Raw genomic sequence first — 19,091 nt, forward strand, 5'->3', positions numbered from 1 at the left:
ATCTAGGCTCCATAAGGAGTTTAGAAAGCAATGTGGTCCACTCAACCTTGTGACTCAACGGGAGGGTGTTCCTTACTCTTTGCATCTCTGGTCTCTGTGTGAATCATTCTAACTCCATTCTAACTCAATTTTCCTTTGTATGTTTCTTCCATGCAGTAATTAATAAGGTGAACCTTGCCATCAAACTTATTGAACCTTGCCAAACCACTGTTAAAACATTGTTAAATTCCATCAAATTTATTGAACTCTGTCAAATTATTATTTTACCTCAATAAAACATATTGCTGCTTCTCTCTTTTGATTGAGGTACATTCCACTCATCTGCGACAACTCGGGAACCAGTAGAGCTGCCCCTTCCAATGGATAATACCAATGCACCTCACGTCACAGGGACTTCTTTTCAGTGGCTGAGGAACACATTTGCTGGAGCCCATCAACATCCTGCAACAGAACAACCTCCTGCCCCAAGTCCAATAAGTCCAGCTGCATGATGGACAGGCAGTTAGTTAAGTCTGTGTCAAAGTAGTTGGGGAGTACATACATCTTTATAAATATGTAATTTTTATTGAGGTTTCCAGTTCGCTCACTAGAGCACGATTCAGTCAGTATGGCAACTCCTATATGAAATTGAGTTCTGGGTCAGCAATTGGGGCTGAATCCACCCTTTGCAAACTAAGTACCACTACATTTTGACCAGTAAGCTGGCCAGATCAGCAGATTTTTGGGCAACAGCCTGAGAGTTAACTATGGAAGTTCTGGGCCAAAAGATTCTCACTGGTAAAGGAGACTCCGGTGCTGTCCAGGAGTAGGCTTGGGCTGATTCTTCACTGAGGTCACCATTTGGTACGCACTTAGTTCTGCAAGAAGAGCCTTCCTTGTGCAATTCACGAGTCTTGAAGCCAATGGGTAATGGCTTTATGACTTAGCCTTGATTTAAATTAAGACCTATTTAGTTACTTTTCCCAGCCATTCAAGATATATTTAATCAGCTTTACATCATCACTGTGTCTTGAAGTAGTGAACATGAGGTTTTGGAGCTGCTGGCTAAAGACCCAAACAGCTATGTGCTGACAGGAGAAAGGGTGTAGGTTGCAAACCCAGCTCATTCTGGAGTTGCTACTCTGTGAGCAGCCTTTGATGGCCACACTTCTGCCATCTGTATTTCTGCTTATTGGACTCTGCCCATCTTGGTACAGGGGGCAAGGAGACTTACCAAAACTGGAATAATTCCATTTCTGTCAACTCCACCAGTTACGGTTTAAAAAACAAAACAAAACAAAACAAAAGAAAAAACCACCACCACCACATTGGCTAGGACTCTGATTTGGGCAAAACTACTGACTCCAGATAAACAGGTTTTGTGACCTTTGGTACCAAGCCCCTACTGCCACAGCATTTAAATATATTACTAATTCTAAATATGGGTAAATTGCACCTCTGCCCATATAAGAATCCCTCCCAATAAGTCAACCCGGCCTGCTCTTTCTCCAAGACTGGAACGCTGAAATGCATTACAGAATACCTTCTGTCTCCCATCATAACAAGAAGCATAAAATTTCCAGTATGTTATAAAAATATTGGTTATGTAGGCTAGTCTTTACACGTAGTTAGGACTCAGACAAGACTACTTGTTGCCCTAGAATGAGGACAAGGGTAAAAATGCAAAGGTTTAGGATGCATTAACTACATATCCAAGGTACAGCGTTAATACTCTCAATTCTTAAGAGTGTTGTTACATGAAATTGTTCAAAATTATGGCACATAATTGTAGAATCACAGAACAATTCAGGCTTGACGGGACCTTTGGCACTTATCTGCTCTAACACCTTGCTCAAAGCAGGGACTTTGAAGATAGATCTAACTGATGTCAGGACAAGACAGGGCCTTGTCCAGTCAACTCTTGTGTCTCTCCAAGGAAGGACATGGCCAATAGGTCAAGGCAAGTCATTATTTGCCTCTACTCAGCACCAGTGGGACTGCATCAGAGTACTGGGTCCAGCACTTTGGGCTCCCGTGTGCAAGCAAGATACTGATAAACTGGAGCCAGAACTGGTTTCTCCAAACAGTAGGAACTGTTTTCCTCCAATACCAGTACCAAATAAAATCAGTATCAATTTCTGACCAATCTAGTAGAGACTGTAGCCTTTTTGCCATTGGAAAATATTGTTCCTTAAGGTTCTGGGGAATAATTATGTTTTGGGGCCAGAGGTATACTTGCCATTTCTGACAGTCAGTTTCTGGTTGTCCCATTCCAAAATTTGATTTTTCTATTGAATTTACATTCCAAAGAGAGCCATTAGATTCTAAAGCTGATGCTTGGAAACAAGTACACCTCTCGCCTTCCATAGTGACTTTTACTCCCAAATCCTGATCAAATTTGTATATTTAGAGCTTCCTAGATGCAGCTTTCAAGTATATGAATTCCTTTTATCAAAATGCAGCACGGGGACATACAATTTGTTTCAGTGTCACAGTCCCCTTTCAAATGTCACAGAGAACTCTAACCATGAATAACTTGCACCTGTCTCAAGGGGATTTTCATAGACATTACAGGAAAGAAATCAGCCTTAAGCAGTGCCCTTGTGCAACATACCACATTTTTATTCATTTCCGTACACCTTCAAACTTCTGCTACATGGCATTTGTAATTTATGTGCAACAGTCCCTGCTTCTCTCTCAACATACTAACACTCAGGTACTCACAGAGTGAAACAGCTGCATGTACCAAATTAACATCAGTTATTATAGTTACATTAGATTCACCACAATATACATTTTAGTTTGGAATATTTTTTAACATCCTCTGTGTGAAAAAATAGCTCAATACAGCATCACTAAAAATATCTACAAATACACAAATTCCACAGTAGTACCACTACTAGCCTGTGGGTCAGGATGGCCGAGCGGTCTAAGGCGCTGCGTTCAGGTCGCAGTCTCTCCTGGAGGCGTGGGTTCGAATCCCACTTCTGACAGCTCCCTTTTTGAGCTACTTCTGGCTGGCCACCAGTCACCAGCAGCGTTCCTCAGGGTTCAATTCTAGGGCCAGTCCTGTTCCATACATTTACCAGCGATCTGGAGGCAGAAGTTGAGTGCACCATTAGCAAGTTTGCTGATGACACCCAACTGGGAGGTGCGTGCTGGATCCTGCACCTGGGACGGAGTCACGCCAGGCACAAGAATAAACTGGGAGAGGAGTGGCTGGAGAGCAGCCCTGCAGAACGGGGTCTGGGGGTGCTGGTGGGCAGCAGGCTCAGCGTGAGTCAGCAGCGTGCCCTGGCAGCCCACAGGGCAAACCGCACCCCGGGGTGCATCGAGCACAGCATAACCAGCCGGTCAAGAGAGGTGACCGTCCCGCTGTCTTCAGTGTTGGTGTGGCCTCACCTTGAGCACTGTGTGCAGTTCTGGGCCCCACAAGTTAAGAAGGATGTGGAGGTCCTTGAATGCCTCCAGAGGAGGGCAACACAGCTGGTGAAAGGGCTGGAAGGTATGTCCTGTGAAGGACTTTGGGCTTGTCTAGTTTGGAGAAAAGGAGGCTGAGGGGTGACCTCGTTGCTCTCTACAGCTTCCTGAGGAGGGGAAGTGGAGAGGGAGGTGCTGATCTCTTCTCCCTGGTATCCAGAGACAGAACATGTGGGAATGGTTCAAAGCTGTGCCAGGGGAGGTTCAGACTGGACATTAGGAAGCATTTCTTTACCGAGAGGGAGGTCAAACACTGGACAGGCTTCCTAGAGAGATGGTCGATGCCCCAAGCCTGTCAGTGTTTAAGAGGCGTTTGGACAATGCCCGTAACAACATGCTTTAGCTTTTGGTCAGCCCTGAAGTGGTCAGGCAGTTGGACCAGATTATCGTTGTAGGTCCCTTCCAACTGGAACTATTCTATTCTATTCTAAAAAAAAAAAAAAAAGAGGTCTTAAATTAAATTGGGAGATCTAATTGTCTCAGCCTAAAGAAGGTGCAGTTCAGAATCCAACCCCCAAAATCTGGTGGGGTTTCTGTGTCCTCCCCACCACCATGCCTGCGCTAGCCCTGCATCTTCCCTGCACTAGCTCTGATGGTGGATATCAAGCTATATGCCTCACTGACATAGCAAGAATCGTTACTCCCCCGAGCTGGTCTTCTGCTGCTTCATGGAGTGGGACCCACCTGCCAGGCAATCACCTGGAAAGCTGCGGCACTTGCTTAAGTGGCAAGAGCAGGACAGTGAGTGGAGCAGAGCATGAGAGGGAGAAGCCAGAATCTCCCTCCCTCCTCCTTTTGCCAGAGGTGAGCAGTTATTTTGGCTCCAGATGTTTCCTAAAACTACAGCTTCCCAAAACTAGCTTTTTTTTTCTTTCTTTCTTTTAACTTGCTCTCCCAAATACTTTGGATATTGCATTATGTTCTCGTTTTGTTAAAATTTAAAAACCCCTCAAAAGCACGTATGAATTGGTAAATGAATTAAATTTTCATGTTACATATTTAAAGTACACATTAAGTGACATTCTGGAATAGAAAACATTTCTGAAAAACAAGGTCACAAACATCAGTCACAAGAACACTCTTCCCATGAATGAAGTGGAAGACAAGGATTTTTAGCACCATAAGCTGTAAATGTTAAATATCCAGTACTGCAAACACTCAGCAGACAAACAGTAATGACCCCTGAACACACATAGCACTAGATCATTATAAATTTGCAGCTAAAAAAGATGAATTAATGAATTACTGCAGAGGAAGAAACAGAGTGAGGGAGTGTTTTAATTATCTGATATTAACACAGACTCCGACAAAGGTAACTAATGCTTTCCATCTGCAAATGCTACCAAACATTCCTTGAGTAGAGTTGCTTACCTACCCAAAATACTTATCTACCATACCTTGTGTACAGAAGATATGTATCTGTTTTTCTCCAGAACCTTAACCCATGGGGTGGTGTTAGCCCATCTGTTCTTAGTAGGCAAGCAGCACTAGAGTCCATCAACGTATACAGGGATGTTTTGCAGAACATCCTTGCAGAAAGCAATGTTAAGATCACCATCTCCTGAACTGTTAATGCTAAATCAGTATTTTAATTCCATGTTCCAGACAGCAATTCTACCAGTACTGGAATTCGGAAAGCAGCACATTTGCCTGCTATGAATGCACAGCAAGTCTGGCATGTTTGGGTCTGCCAGACATACAACAAAATCAATAGGCAGCTGCCTAAAGCAGTAACCCACAACTGCAAGTTGCAGGGTGCAGGGTTGCCTGGTCTTCCTGTGGGATCCATTTTGATGAAACCTAAAACCAGCATCCTAGTTGTTTAGTCTTTGAAGTCCCATCAACACAATTTACAATGGTAGTATATTATCTACCTTATACAGGCATCAATCCGAGTATTATTAGAAGTTATTTGATCTAAACTGATAGTGTAGGCTTTTCCTAATTTGAGGAAAAAATATAACTGAGATAGAGCTACATATATAGAGAGAGAGATATATAAACCATTAAATAATTGTATGTCACAAGCAAAACAGCAAATTTGAGGTCTAGAACCTCCTTAGCTTCATTTCAATTATGTGAATATTTGAGATCATATAAATCAGAACAGATGTACTTACAGTATTTGAGATGGTTCAAGCATCCTAGAAAACTACAAGTGAGAAGGCATTCACTAAATACATTATGCATTCAAACACCTATTCAGAACTGTAGCTTTTTTCTACAGTCCTTTCCTGACCCTACTTTAATCCCCATTGAGGGGCTTGCATGGGGGGAGAGAGAGAGAACTGCACAGGGCTCTGGCCACCATTCAGGATAAGAAAAACCCTAACTCCAATGGCAGCTCACAAGTGTTGTGGTTCAGCCCAGCCAGCAGCTAAACACCACACAGCCATTCACTCACTCCCCTGCCCCCAGTGGGACGGGGGAGAGAATTAAAAAAAAAAAAAAGAAAAAGGTAAAACTCGTGGGTTGAGATAAAAACAATTTAATAGGACAGAAAAGAAAGGGAAAATAATAATAATGAAAAAAGAATATACAAAACAAGTGATGCACAATGCAATTGCTCACCACCTGCTGACCGATGCCCAGCCAGTTCCCAAGCAGCGGACCCCCAGCCAGCTTTTCCCCTAATTTATATGCTAAGCATGATGTCATATGTTATGGAATATCGCTTTGGTCAGTTGGGGTCAGCTGTCCCAGCCGTGTCCCCTCCCAGCTTCTTGTGCACCCCCAGCCTACTCGCTGGTGGGGTGGGGTGAGGAGCAGAAGAGGCCTTGACTCTGTGTAAGCGCTGCTCAGCAGCAACTAAAACATCCCTGTGCTATCAACACTGTTTTCAGCATAAACCCAAAACACAGCACTATACCAGCTACTAGAAAGAAAATTAACTCTATCCCAGCTGAAACCAGGACAAGAAGTTACTTCAGTGGTCCTAGGATTTCATCCCCTGATTCAAATCTCCGTTTTGGACAAGGCTGCACAGGAGCTGCTGGATCTATGAAACCGCAGCAACGCAACAGGATGCACAAAGCCATGGGTTTAAAAGTCTGCAGCCATGAGCTCCGCGCAGATTGTAGTTAACAGCATTTCCCTTCTAGTAACACATTGTAATGGGTGAATTAGGAATGCAGATGAGATTTCATTTGGATTCTCAATATAATTACACAATGAAACACAATATTCTGCCAAGTCAACTCTTCCATATTCACAGACTATAATAATGGACAAAACAAAAGAGGGAGAGGGAGGGTTAAATCCAAGGCCATCATAAACAACAAAGACCACAGGATTTCACCAAGAAATCCCTGTAGAAAGTTCAATTCCTTGCTCTCTAGCAGATCATTTATCCTGAATTAAAGATCTGCACAGAACAAAAAATCTGCCAAATATGTTGTTAATTGTTATGTAGGTTACAGTCACCATTAAGAATATGCACCAAATTGTGGCAAAGCACACGTTAACTGATAGTAGTGATTTCTGTGAAGACGGCCTCTTCCTATAAATTGGCTTTCAGAAACTTTCACAAGATGGACTGGACAGAATCTAGAGAGGCATTTGAGGGAAAGAACAACAAATTTTGAAAAAATCTGATTATCAGTGTGTACGCTAGCTATTTCATAATCACATGCCAATATCTGCACTCTTTTATATACAAGCTGTTTAGTGAGGCTATGTTCAAACTCTTCACATGAATATGTTCAGCTCTCTAGTCAATTTAAAACCAAAATAATCATATTAGCTAGACAAGATGTCCAGACTTAAATAACTTCCATTATTAAAGGAAGCACATGATCGACTTTTTCTGAGATTAAAACTGCATACATCTTAGCCATTGCTAGTCACAAGGACTAAGACCAAACTTGCAACATTTGCATATGCTGTGAATATTTCCTGTGAGAAAATGTCACAAGGCGAGAAGTACAGAACCCCAAGCAGCTCAGAAATCTTTTATCTCTCTGGAGTGGTGCACAAGGGAGTGCTTCTGGTAAGTAAGATACACAGAATGACAAATCTTTTGTTTTGTTTTGTTTTAAAGAAAGGGACTATACACTTTTTCAAACAAACATACTTCAGGATGCCAATGCAAACAGGAGGTAAAAGCCACAGGAAGATCTTGTGCTTTACCAAAGGAGCAGTTTTCTTTCAGCAAGCCTCTGTTAAATACAATCTCTCAATTAATAAGGAATAAGGATTCCCTTATTTCTGTGTGGCAGCTGCAGCCAGAGCTGTACCTGTAAGCAGAGCCCGTATTGACCAAAAGGGGAAAGAACCCAGGCTGACCCCACACCCTATGTGAAATCCCCCTGAAGGGGTTTCAGGGAAAAAGATAATTTTATGGGCAAGCTGGGCTCCTACCATTACCACCACTGCACCGTCATAAAAGGATATAGCCACATAGTATTTTTTCCTTCATATAAAATTTCCAGCAAACGAATGGCTATCACCAAACTTTTCTCATCCTGGTTTTATGAATGTTGCCCATGGACTAGAGGGGAATACAGCAAGGCAGAGACCATCTCATTATATGCTCATCACAAAGCATAATAGATACCCAGATCTGATCAGTGCTTATCACTCAGCATGAGTGACTGAATGACTAAAATGGATGGAAACTGCTTCCAGTATTTCTCTCCTGACACCAAATCCACACGTCACTTTGAAAAGAATTAGATGAAGTTCAGCCAAGTATACACTAAATAGGTGGATACTGAGGGAGTTTTGAGATATCTCATTACTTCTACTGCTCATTAGTGGATAGAACAGTATATTTCCAACACTTTGTGGTCTTCAAAGATTTTTTTTAAAACAGAAGTAAAAGGAATAATCAGGATACCATGGCTCACCTGCTCCCTTTGTCATTGAAACAAGCCTACACTGGCAGTTCAAAGCATGTCTGAATTTGCGTTTATCTTACTGAGAAACAATCCATTACCAGCAGCTAATGATCTTTTTTGCCCTAATGAATCTACCTTGAAAGGAATCTACCTGGGGCTCCGTGCTGTTCACAGTTATTAAAACATGAAAGCTGGACTAACTCTGCTGAGGACATTGATGGTTAACTCTGATGTCAATTAAATGTCAGCTTTATGAACTGGAATCAATTCAGACAATGCAAGTCTATCCTTAAAGATGATGCAGGCAGAAGCTCCTCTCTCAGTGCAGGGGTCCTGGATCTCTACTGGCATAAGCCACACTGCAGAGGGGCAGGCCCAAAGGGCAGCTTTGGCATGAGGAAACACGGGAGCCCGGAAAGTGAAAATAACACATAGCCGTTTCTGATAGCATAGAGATGCTTGTGATAGCACAGGCAGAAGCCACTTGCTGCAAGCCAAGCTTGCGCATGCATCTCCTATGGGCAGTCATCATCACAATATGGGGCAGCTTCTTAATCTTTCTGCTGCTAGTGCTTTTCATAACACATGCAAACGATTGAAAAAAACAGTATTTATTTGTAGGTATGCCTGTCCTGAAGCCAAAGTCTTGCTCCACTTGCAAAAGTCACATTCGCCTTTGAAAGGTAATGTTGTCTTTTTACTGTGGGCCAATCCACTGGCTGTTTGCTGCTAGAAATATTCACCCTTACCTCAGAGTAGTAATTTCACACTCATGTTTAACTGGAATGAATTTATTTTCCTGTTCCTTCAGTGCTAGTGCTAGGCTCTGACAGCTCCCACTCTCCCCAACACAGCACAGCATCAGCGGATGGTCCCCATCGCTGCTGTACGGCTACAGAGACGCCCCACCAAAGCACCCAGCTACTTTAATGCCTCCTCAAAGAGGAGGGCCCACAAGCCTTACATCATACAACCTCTAAGAAAACAAAATTACATGCTTTCCCACCTTTCTTTCTCATTAACTAAAATGAGGAGCAGAGCTATATACAGCCTTGTGGCAATCAGCGCTGGGCAAAGCAGAAGATATCCAAGCAACAGCAGTGTCAAGATCCTTTACTCAGTATCCGGTGTGGGGTTTACTGAATAACAATAATAAAAAATACCTCTGCATTGCCATGTGCAATTTGGCTTACCTCCCTTTTTATATGAGAAACACTTAATTTTCAGGAGAGAATATTATAAACACCAACTGGAATATAATAAATAAACTGCAAAAGTCTATACACCTGCCTCTCTATCTGACTGGTGTCAGTTAAGGTAAAATAAAAATTACAATTTCTATGTAAGGAAAGTTATATAAGTAGGTGAGTGGGTTTAAAAACAAAACACAGATCTCAGAAAGTTATATTCACCTGTCAAAGCAAGTAAACTACCAGATGAAAGGGAGGCTAGGTCTGAATATGATTAAAGCCTTATTTTTTTCCCCAAAGAATACAGATTTAGACTTGCTGAAGTCTGCATATTTAAAATACACAATAATAAAGATGAGCTATTGAGTCATCACCAATTATTTTAAAAGAGCAAATTGTTTATTTATAAAGAAACTGACATTTATAAAGAAAGACAAGAAGGACTCACAGTTGAAGAAGAAGCAGTCTTTGGGGTTTGGAGGTTTTGTTTTGTTTTTCTAACTTAATTTACTTTGCTTCATCTCCATTTCTAACTTCAGAAGTATCACATTTCAAATATTTCCTTTTTGGCTTCTCCTATTGTGGCCTTTAGAGTTTGTGGCAAACCTTTCACACACCCTAACAAGATGTCAACCATTAATGCGATAGTCCTATCTATTAAACAGGTGAAACTAAACAAGTGTTATAACAGAAATTGAAGCCTCCCAGCTGCCCAGCGGTCAAACGTCACAAACATCAATTTGTTTAGCTCTTTGGATAATGTCAGGTCCCCAACAACTGGACTAAACGCAGTTAAAATTAAGAGGAAGCTGTGCTGAGTTTTCATAGAGAAGAGGTGAGCACAGGACCCAGGTGGATCAGGCTGGGACACTGGAGTTGGCCCAATGTCCAGCATCTCCACCCTGAGTTACAATGCCCATAGGAGAAACATGGCTCAATGTCAGGACTCTCCCTGGGCTGCCCTGCATGGATCACAGGTATAGCTGCATTGCTTTACCCTCCTCTCCTAAACAACCTCTCCTCCATAATTAGACTTACTCCTTATCTGCAGTCTAGCCCAGTATCCTCTTAACACACACAAAAACATCCATGCTGGATCAGACCAATGGTCAGCCTAGCTCAGCATCCTCTGGGATGGTGGCCAAGACCAGCCCTGAGGGAGAAATCAATACAGACGGTGGCAAACAGCAGGACAAACAGTAGGACAAAGCTTCCCTGCTCCTGGGAATTTGGCGTTCAGAGGCTTCATAACGTAGAGGTATTTCTTTGTGTTTCATAGCCTACAACAGACTACAGAGTCGCTGAGGCTGGTGGGGACCTCTAGGGATCCTCCAATCCATCCTCCTGCTCAGAGCTGGCTCAGCTGCAGCAGACTGCTCAGGGCCATAACCAGTCAGGTTTTGATTATCTCCCAGGATGGAGACCATACAACCTCGTGGCAACCTGTTCCAGTGTTTGACCACCTTCACATTAAAAAAAGTTTTTTCTTACGTTTCCTGAACTTCTTAGCATTCGCGTGTTGCTGCAAAAAAATCCAGAGCTTGCCTATGCACTGCCTGAGGAGCCGCACGCAAGCCTGGTGTATGGGGTGGGGATTATTACAAGGGCAATGTTTCTCATGTCTCCTTACACTCTGCAAGTGGTGATCTTAGAAAGGTTTTAAGACCACAGCAAAGGTCTTAAGACCACAGCATTCATTACTTTTATTGGAATACTCTGAGATACTTCATTTTTCTGGGTGCTGGACTTTCCCCCATGTTGTCCATAAGGATTCCTTTCTTTGTCTGTCTTTGTCATGAGCACTAGAGGCATCTAGCATTGCTCCATAATACCCAGAGAAACAAGAAAATTCTGTTTACAAGTAGTTTCTGATAATAAATGCCAAACTATTTCTCATCTCTCAGATTAGAAAAAGTCAGGCAAAATGCAATGATTTGCCAAAAGGTAAATAACCTTTTGATGGCATCTTCCATCTTGGAACTATTCTCATAAATAGCTTTTTTGCTCTTATGATGCATCTGTTGCCTTTATTTCTCCCCTTCCCATGAGACTCCCCATCTGCTATATACATCTGAAATGGTACCTGATAATTCATGCTAAGAAAGCAGCCTTATCTATTCCAGTCTTCAGATTCACTTTTTCATAAACATCAAGCAGGAATAGAGAAAGATATTAGGAAATCAGACCTACAATTCTGTGTTCAGAAAATAACCTTGTCCATGTTAAGAAACAAACAAAAAAAAATGGGCCTTTGGGGATGAGGGAAGGTTTCATCTGACAGTACAGTTCATAGGAGAATATGCACTTAAAATAAGATGAATAGAAAGAGCTGACAAATCACTCATCATGCAGAGGAACCAAAGAGTTCACCATGATAAGGCTTAAGCCACTGGTGTTGTTCTTTCACTGTGGTTATTTAATGCAAAGAGTGTCTTAGAGTTATATTAAAGATAGAAGATCAAATAGGGACAAAAGCTAAGACTGCGTGGTCATCCCCAGCCCCTCATGGAGTTTGTTGCACAGTTTTGGATTGCCTCTTGAGAACGCTCCATTTCTTCTGGATGAAAAGTTAAGTGAATAATAATGCAGGTTTTCTACCTTGGTTGAAAAATGGATAAAAGGGTGGAAGTCATGCTGTATTGAGGTCATAAAAAGATTACAGGGATTAAGGCGAACCTAGTATGATATAACAAGCCCTGTACAAACCTGGGTTGGCCCTTTTGGTTTTGCTATAATGCAGACAGAACAATGAATCATACACCAAACATTATCCAAAATAAATCATGCACCATATCTAGTGGTAAATGAATTATCCCTGCTCCTCAGAACTGTTCTTTTCATAAAGAGCCATCCCTCTAGACAGTCTGAAGAGAACTCAGTGAATTTTCTTCCTGTAACTATGAGAACCAGGAAAGAGAGCTAAAATTCCCAGGTAATAAGTTCAATTTCAACAGCTAGAATAGTTATAAAAGATTTGCTATAAAAATTATACTTGTATTAACAATGAATTTTTGGATGTTTATAAGCTTAGAAACTGTTACAGAAATGACAAATCAAAAATACTGGCTGTAGGCAAGCCAGCTTCCAGTGTTCTTCTGATAATTACAATTAGGGAGCTTAATGAAATCCAGTGTATCAGATTAGTTTCACAATCCCTACATCTCTGACTTGTACTATCATGACATCTTCCAACAAGTATGGAGCAAATGGATTAGATCTACGGACTAATTTTATAGTCTTCCCTTCAGACTGATTTTCTTGTACTTTCTGGCAATATTTAAGAAAATATTTTCCATTTAATTGAAAGTCATTTAGTGCTCTCACCAAATTACTCCTCAATGGGTCTGGAGCAGATACACTTTCTTTTTCCCAAGTGCCTTTGATATCCTCTCTGCACACAGACATGCACTTAATTAAAACTTTCCATCGAAGTGGCATTAGCTGGCACTTTGTGGCACAAGGCATACCAAGTTGCTCTTAGGCTTCCTGCCAGAAAGCCAGCAGTGCTGATGCTTTCCTTCATTTACTTTAAAGTGTCAGCAAAACAGGCAATTTATGGCCACATAAATACAGAGCCAACAACCTATGACCACTATCTGCAGCAATACAGCACAGACACAGCCATTTAGTTGGTCCCGTTCCCTCGGACTGGTTCATGTTGCTGAATGCAGAATCAGAACACATTTTACTAAGTGTCTTCTATAGCACCATAATAAAATACATCACCAGCATGAGTGTTTAAAAAGGTGTCAGGGAGCAGCATGAACGAATCCCATTAGCAGACAACGGGATTTGTGCAGATATCTACTATCCACCACATTGAAAATTTAACCCTGGGGCTTTATACATACAAGCAGGATGCAGACACATCACATTGTGAAACGAGGTTTGGGTTTTATCAAGATATTGGGATTTTTGTTAGGAAATAAAGATACAGGGAGAAAAGCCTTTTGCTCTGATATAGTGTTATGATTGTGGGCAGGGATTTAAAAAAGCATCCGAAGAAAGGGAGACAGCTGAGAAATCATGTAATTGCCAGAAGCATTTGAAAAAGTCTGTAGGACACGACAACAGCTCTCCTTAGGTGATACCAGTTCTGCTTCAGAAGGTTTCAGAGATGTATCTGGCAAGCAACCCCCGAGAGAAAACGTATTTCTGACCACCAGTGTAGCTATTCTTACATGTGAAAGATGCAGCAGAGTCTAGATAATGCCACTTAGCTCTGTTAGGTGCCGATGTCACACGTGTGCCTTTCACATTTAAGGTGAAATTAAACTAGAGTGGTTTTAAATTGAGACTAGGTTTCATGTGTGGCAGCACTGATAATTCTCTAATCTACAGACTTCATTTCCTAAAAATGAGAGAAATCTTACGAAGTTATTTTTACAGCCAGAATCTAACAGGGGCAGTTCTGCTAAGACTGGAAACATACCAACAACGGGAGATATCTGCAGGGCACTGAGGCCCAAGCTCAGCACAAAATCTGAGCATGAGGAAAAGTTCATCCTTGTCTGGGAAATATCTTTGTGCTTTCCTGTGCAAGAAGAAATGACTGAACTGGGGCATGAGTACCATCAACTGACTTCATCATTCAGCAAGACTGACCTTCAGTTTATACCTTGGCATATTTTTCTTCCAAATGCATTTCTTGAAAAGCAAAACCAAACAACATTTTCCTCATCCTGCATACTCTTGGTAAAGAGTATTGTTAGAAAATTCAGGTGAAAACCTGACTTGTAGAGCAAGAGCAAAATAATTTCACTGACTTGCCCGGGTTTTGCCCTTCAGCAGGAGCTTGAACAAGGGGTAATGGGGAACACATCCCTGTACTCTGAAGAGCCCAGCCACGTACATGACGTATCTTAAGGGTCTTGGGCCTCCTGAAGCTTCTAAAGCATAAGAGAACTTGGTGTGGTTTACCCCCAGACAGCAACTAACCACCACCCAGCCGCTCGCTCACCCTCCCCCCTCCGAGGGGGATGGGAGAGAAATCTGAAGAGCACAAGAAAGAAAACTTGTGGGCTGAGATAAGAACAGTTTAGTAATTGAAAGAGAATAAAATTATTATTGTTGTTGTTGTTGTTATTATTAAAAGAAAAATAACAAGAGAGGGAGAGAGAGAGGAACAAAACCCAGGGAAAAGAAAAAACAAGGGATGCAACTGCTCACCACCCACCGACCGACGCCCAGCCCGTCCCCGAGCAGCGATCGCTGTCCCCCGGCCAGCCCCCCCAGTTCATATACTGAGCATGACGTTGTATGGTATGGAATAGCCCTTTGGCCAGTTGGGCTCAGCTGTCCTGGCTGTGCCCCCTCCCAGCTTCTTGTGCACCTGGCAGAGCAGGGGAAGCTGAAAAGGCCTTGACCAGTGTAAACATTACTTAGCAACAACTAAAACAGCAGTGTGTTATCAACATTGTTCTCATACTAAACCCAAAACACAGCACTATACCAGGTACTAGGAGGAAAGTTAACTCTGTCCCAGCTGAAACCAGGACAGAACTGGAAACACAACAAGAAAGGTGTCTGCAGTTTTGCTCACACATTAATTGCTTGAGATCAACTGGAGAAGTAAATAGACATGCTAGCATTCCAATGCAAAGAAAAACAAAAAAAAAATCCAGCCACTGGAATGTTAGGTTCCCTTTTTAATTTCAAGTGCCAGCCACTTTTGAAGAAGGAACTTATGGTATTAAAGGTTGTAACTGAAGTGCAAGTGTAATCCTATAATTAATCTTCAGGGAATAATCAGACACTCTTACAAAAACTCCAAGATACAGCAAAGAAACACAATAAGAGAACGAAATGATTCTGAGTATTAGAGCTACAGCATTAAGTTGGTGTAGAAATGGAGATGACTTTCTCTAACAAAAAGATACATACCAGGTTGGCTGGTTAGCTCATGCAAATGCCTTTGAAAGGCTCTACACAAGGGTAGAGCCTCTTATTGTAAAATACTTCTGTATAATTGAGAAAACATTAATCACTTAAGATAAATTTAAACAGATTTAAATTTATTTTATATTTTCATTTGTAAAAACATAGCTTATATCCAGTTACTAATTCACATTTTATAATTAAGGATGCAGTTGCTTGAAGCAAATTTTTAAAAGCTGTTCACCATAGCTTAAAATTTTTGTGATTTTATTTGTATGTACAGGAAGCCAAATTTTTATTAGATGGACTGGTAATCTAAAAATATGTCTTTTCTATATTTTGTTATATATGAAACCATTTTATTGGAGCTTAAGCTCCAGTATATGAACACTGAGTGGGCTTTTACATTGTACTGTGTCTGGCTGGGACGGAGTTAATTTTCTTCAGAGCAGCCTGTATGGTGCTGTCTTTTGGATTTGTGATTAAAACAGTGTTGATAATACATCAATGTTTTGGCTATTGCTTACACAGTGTCAAGTCCTTCTAGGTTTCCCACTCAGGCCCCCTGTCCTGTCCCCCCCAAGTAGGATGGGGAGGTGGGCAAGAAGCTGAGAGGACACATAACCAGGACAGGAGTGATCAAAGGGATATTCCACACCTGTACGATGTTGTGCTCAGCAATATAAGATGAAGGAAAAGGAGAAGGAAGGGGGGACATTTGTGGTTACGGCATTTGCCTTCTAAAGTAACCACTCAATGTGCTGAGGCCCTGCTTTCCAGAAAGTGGTCAAACATCTGCCTGACAATGGGAAGCAGTGAATGAATTCCTTTTTTTTTCCTTTGTTTTGTGCACTTTTGCTTCACCTATTACTCTATCTTTATCTTGTCCACGAATCTCATTATTTTCCTTCTATTTTCTCCCCATCCCATGGGACAGTGGAGTGAGCGAGTGGCTGTGTGGGTGTTTGGTTGTTGGCTGAGATGAACCCACCACATAATCTGTAAAGTCTTCAGGACTTTTTTTGCAGATCCATGGCAAATCATATTTTTGTTACCTTACTACTTCATTAGTTAAACATTGCTACTTTGAGGTTTAGTTTCATTATTACCAGAGGAAGTAAAAAAGATCAAAACCCTCTTCCCTCCAGTAGGAGGAGTAATATTCAGAGAAGTGAGACTCAAGGAAGCTAACAGAGAGTAAGGTTTCAAGAAGTGTATGTTTAAGGCAGCTACCACGTTGCAGAGGCCCAAGTGCAGAGTCCTGGATGGACTTGGTCACAAGGAGATCATTAAGAATTTCGGTGAATTGAGTCCAAGTGGGTGAACTGAGTGCAAGAGGCAGAAGATGCACAGCAGATAGACAAGGTAGAGACAGAAACCAGGAAACTGGGCACAAAGGGATCAGAGAAAGCAGTGTGTGGCAAATACGAAATCCAATGAAAAGAGGAAAACTAAGCAGGTGGAAGACTTGACAGAGGAAACACCTAACAAAGATAAATTGCCAGTCTACAGGGAAGCTGAAGTTCTGCTGTACGGTTAAGTTCTAGAGCTACAAACACATAAAGCTGTCAAGAAATACAGAGAACTTGGCCCCTTACATCCTGGATCAGCTGGTACCAGGGCAGTGTGAACGTTTAAGGTGAAGAAGAAAAATCTTCCCTGCTGCTGTCTGATGTGAGCAAGCAATCATTCATAACTGGATCAACATGCTCAGGTTCACTTCCTCTCTTGCTTACCTACACCTAGAAGAAATGCTGCTGAGACAAGCTGTGGGTTATCAGAAGAGAGCCACACTCCATGTTGGAAGGATGAATTCTGCAACAGAGAGACCATGTATGCACTGAAGGCTTGAGTTACGCCATCTGAAGAGTTATGTGATCTATTAATAAATCTGAGCTCTCATTAAGTGCAGTACAGGCTGGAAAAATGGCCAGGTGTGTACAAGGGAAAAAAAAACTTGAAAACCAAGAGACAGTATAGGATTTTACACATTCTGCTGCCCTATATACATCTGTATACTAGACTGTGCCTGTTCTGGGTGAATTAGAAACCAAGTCCCACAGCTGCCTTATCATTTTGCATTATTCAGCCTCCAGACCCCAAAGCAACAAAACAGTGCAAGACATTGGAAGTTCATATTTAGGAAACAGTAGAGTCCATGTCAAGAGATATTATTTTGCAGTTCACTACCATAACAAAGTTCAGCAGTAAGAAGGTTAATTCCGTAACAGAGCAGAAGAGACAAAGCATGTTATAGCTTCATTCAAGTAGTGTCACTTCCAGTTAAAAAGCAAAAGGGGATAGTAAGCACCATGTGAATTTAGGTCAAACCAGGTAATTATTTTTGTACATTTACAAATCCCAAAGAAAAGAACTTCGACACACTCTTAGTGTTCAGTAATGGACAGAGTTTCACAGCCATCCACTGGCCATGCTTTAGAACCTGGCAGAGGTATCAGAACAAACACAGGAACGGTCCAGGACTAATGCCAATAAAAAACATGACATTTAGAAAGCATGTGTAAATATAGCCTTTCTGCAGCTAAAGGGAAAGAAGAAACTAGGCTTCTATTATCTCGAAAACACTACAGTCTGTTCATATCAGGAGCTTATAAGTGAACACTGTTTCCTTAACTTTCTAATCAAAACCAAATATAAGAGGAAGCCAGTAATTGTCAGTGAGTAAAAAGCTGATGTGTCTTTCCAAATCTCTTCATCCTCCTTCTATATCAGTCACGTTACTTGCCCGGCTCAGCTATCATCTAAGATTATAAACATGCCAGTACAAGTAGACAACGTAAGAAAGGTTTGTTTTTCTACTTATCACAGGACTCAAATTGCTGCTGACAGACCTGGCCTAAGAAAACTTACTATAACTTTCCAGGATGGCTGATTGGAATATGATTTGGAAAGAAAACAATTTGCCTCCAGAAACAACTGCTGTGTTATGAAACTCTTGGACCACTGGCCAAGGCTGTCAGCGCTGCCATTCACACAACCTGGCCATCCATCACGAAGCACCAAACCAGCCATCGGCACGTAACAGAAGCTGCCAGCTGCATTAGCCACCAGCGCCTCAGGCTGGAGTCTCACCCTATAAATAAAATGCTCTTCACAAAGAAGACCACAATAAAAATAAACCCTGAGTTCACATCAGGGCGATCAGGGTGCCTGGAGATCAGAGTCCTTTCCTCTTTTTGGTCGCCTTTTCTTTCTTTCCTCCAAAACAGTTTGAATTAAACCTGGTAACACTAGCCCTCAACAGCCTAAGCGCTGGCAACAGATCACACAAGCTCTAGCTGCTCTCTTAGCTCGACAGACCTTCTTGAGGTTCAACCAGTGGAGGGGGAAGGAGACACCACACACTTATGGCAGGAGACAACTCAGACAGACTTGGATGTGGCAACTAACTTCTGATTACCCAGAGATACTTGTGGTAGTCTGTGCACTTCACAGGACCACGGTGATATCCTCCACAAGCCCAATTCAAACATATGCCATGTGCAAGGCTCCTCAAAAAAGGGACAAAAGGATGTAGCTCCAGAAACGGAGTTGTATCGCTTAAGCAAATGTCCTCATACTTCTCACCTCCTGCTTCTCACAATTGCTTCCTTCAGTCCGCTGAACTCATTTAGGGACCAAATGGCTGGGGGTTAGATCTGTCACTTAGGCCATCTTTTAAAGTGCTCTGATCTAGGCTAGAGAAGGAGAGAACTGAGCATGCCAT

The 19,091-nt window shown here is 41.8% G+C and overlaps 1 protein-coding gene and 1 non-coding gene across 8 annotated transcripts in view; one reads left to right on the forward strand and one right to left on the reverse strand.

Moving 5' to 3' along the window:
* OXR1 (oxidation resistance 1) overlaps nucleotides 1-19,091 on the reverse strand; it is a 355,322-nt gene that overhangs the window by 232,751 nt on the left and 103,480 nt on the right. The window lies entirely within an intron of this gene.
* Nucleotides 2,890-2,972, forward strand: TRNAL-CAG (transfer RNA leucine (anticodon CAG)). Its single transcript has one exon. It is a non-coding gene; the product is annotated as a tRNA-Leu (tRNA).

Source organism: Ciconia boyciana, chromosome 2 (genome assembly GCF_034638445.1).
Source record: "Ciconia boyciana chromosome 2, ASM3463844v1, whole genome shotgun sequence".
Classification (NCBI taxonomy): Eukaryota; Metazoa; Chordata; class Aves; order Ciconiiformes; family Ciconiidae; genus Ciconia; species Ciconia boyciana.